Here is a 2,883-nt window from a genome sequence, read left to right as displayed (position 1 = left end):
AGTAGTGGCAGAGTCTGATTGTTCTTCAGATTACGGGATTACCAACTCATCCCTGGAGAGTTAATTCAGTGAGATTTTTGCTTATGTCAGAATCCTAGGTACACGCAGGGGGCATCATCTTGTGCTTTCTCTAACGTGAGGCTGAGAAATGCTCTCTCGTCTGCACATGGGCGTTTTTGGGATAGTAGAGGGAAAAGGCAGAGAACTCTCTGAGCCTCACTGAGCCCCGATGCAGGGATCCCGTCACTAGAAGCAGAGAGATGAGTGTGCGCGCTTGTTCTAGCCCATATTTTGGAAGTCTGAGCACCTAAGAGCTAGAAAAAGGAAAGGCATGCTTCGCAGGCGCCTGCATGGCCATGGAGGTCACATTCTTTCTGAATTGTCAACAAGAGAAATCCTTAGAAAAACGTGCAAAAACGCAGGATGAAAACGATGGTCTGGCATGCGGTGAGGAGGTGATTCCTTCACCAGCCCATGTGCGAATTCCCCCTGCTTTCAGGACAGGGACGTGGTCTCCACAGAGAGAAGCATGGGCGTGGGCTGTGCCATCTGAGAAACTGGTGGAAGCGCTGAAGGGCCGCAGCCCTCACGGTATGCACCCCTAGGGGACAGCTATGCATTTATTAACAAGCTCCCCCCGAGCCCTGGACAGAGAGGTGGGTGACGGAGAGGACATGCCGCGCTGGGGCTGTTTGGTGGGTGGCCAGCACATTTGGACATGAGGCCCTGTGTTCGGTCCTTTATGATTTTCACAACCATCCTGCAGAAGGATCCTGAGACGAGGATGGGTGTGGCTGCGGAGGGCCTGCCCAGGGCTGGCTCAGAGACCACTGGGATGTAAGGTCGACTTCATCCCGTTCCCCCGACCGGGTAGATAGAAAAGTACTCATTCTTTTACCAAATGTATTTTTTAATTACGAAAGTAGTATAAGCTTTTGAAGTGATGCATCCCTACTTGGAAACACCCTCTGTTAAGAAGAGGGAACATGAATGATTCCTTTCCACTCCCAAAGCTGCACGTGAAGCATTTGGCCTGTTTGTCCTGTCTTGTTTTATTCCCACTTTCTGGGCGGCAGAAGGGGTGTCTCCCGTGGGCGCCTGGCTGGCGCCTGCCCCGTGCGTGGGGAATCCCCGGAGGGCGCGCGATGGGCTCAGGTCCCCTCCCCGTCCCATCCCGGCCTGGCCCAGCGGGCCCAGGGGCGCCCCTGTCAGCTTCCTCCCCCGCAGACCCTGGCCTGCCCGGTGGACTCGCCTCACTCACGCGGACCCCATCCGCCCCGGGCAGGGCCTAGGACGCAGCGTCTTGGAGGCAAACTCGAGCCACGCTGCGACCTCCCTGGATTCCCGGGAGGGTGGGGCCGCCCGCCCCCGAGTAAGGCCCCGACGACCGACCGTCCAGGGTGTGGCCGATGATCCCCGCGTCTCCCCTGCACAGGCGGCTCTTCCTGCACCAGGTCCCGGGACCTTGGGCTCTCAGGGGCATCGCTGCCTGCCTGGAAGGGAAGGTGGTCTTCGGGCCCGCCCCGAGGGAGGACGCTGTTTAATCTGCGTTTTCATTAGTCCCAACCTAGGCTCGAAGGCTGGTTCTCACACCGAGGGCAGGTGGAGGGGCAGCTTCGGAATAAGTCTCTGAAAGCATGGCTACTAGGCATCCACAGCCGCTTCTGCAGAGACCCCCCAGACATGAGCCGGTGCCGGGAGCCGCCCGTGGCTGCTGTTGGAGATTGCCCCGGTGATTGGCTTAAAACTGAAATTCCTTCTCTAAAAGTTCTGGGGTCAGAAGTCAGAAACTCAGGCGTCTCAGGGCCGCACTCTCTCCAGGGAGCCAGGGAGGGTCCTTCCTGCCCCTTCCAGCCTCCTGTGGCCCAGGAGCTCCCAGGCTTGCTCTGCATCGCGCTGGTCTCTGCCTGGGTCTTCTCGCGGCCACACTGTGCTGTGTTTTCACCTCCCGTGTCTCTTAGAAGGACACCTGGCGTTGGATGCAGGGCCCGCCCTAATCTAGGACAATCTCCTTTCCAGGTCCTTAGCTACATCTGCAGAGAAGCCTTCCCCAGACACGGTCTCCTTCATAGGTTCTGGGGGTTAGGACCACTGTCCAACCCCCTGCACTAGATTAATCCTGATCACACCAGGAAAGGGTGGGACTGTTCCCATTTTGCAATGAGGAAAGTGAGACCTCATGAGGTCAGGACACTTTCGTGGTAGCGAGAATGGACGAGGGCAGGGCTGGGTCTGCAGCAGGGGCCAGCACGGTGCCGTGGGGCTCTGTCCCTCGCTTTTCTGTTGGTTTTCACAGTAACGTTTCAAATGGGTTTTGAATTCAGGTGAAGGTCTGGCATCACCCTGGAGCGGCATTCTCAGTCCCGGCCGCCCCTGGCCGCACACTGGACACAACTGTGACATTAGATTTCACACGGGCTGACTGGGGGGCCTGAGAGCCGGGTCCAGGCTCTGGGCTGGGCTCTGAGCAGCAGGGTCTCGGTGACTCCTGAATGTGCAGCACCCTGAGTGCCATTGTCCTAGAAATTACAAAACAGACAGAAATCAGTCGATTTCCCAGTTATTTTCCTTCTAATCACTATGGTTCTTTAACAATCGTGAAACCATTCTCAGATTTTGGTACGAGAAAACATACATAGGCTTTGAGAGTTTCTTACACTTAAGCCATAGTCCTTCTCATCTGCGGTTTTGCTTTCTGTGTTTCATTTACCCAAGGCCAAGTGTGGTCTGAAAACTGGTGACTATAGTGCAATAAGATATCGGGGGGAGAAAGAGAGAGAGAGAGGGAGAGAGAGGGAGAGAGAGGGAGAGAGAAAGAGGGAGAGAGACAGAGGGAGAGAGAGAGAGGGAGAGAGAGAGGGAGAGAGAGGGGGAGAGAGAGGG

This window comes from Hylobates moloch, unplaced genomic scaffold, assembly GCF_009828535.3.
Source record: "Hylobates moloch isolate HMO894 unplaced genomic scaffold, HMol_V3 SCAFFOLD_4, whole genome shotgun sequence".
Taxonomy (NCBI): Eukaryota; Metazoa; Chordata; class Mammalia; order Primates; family Hylobatidae; genus Hylobates; species Hylobates moloch.
The sequence above is the reverse complement of the archived record's forward strand: the minus strand, read 5'-3'. Positions refer to the sequence as shown.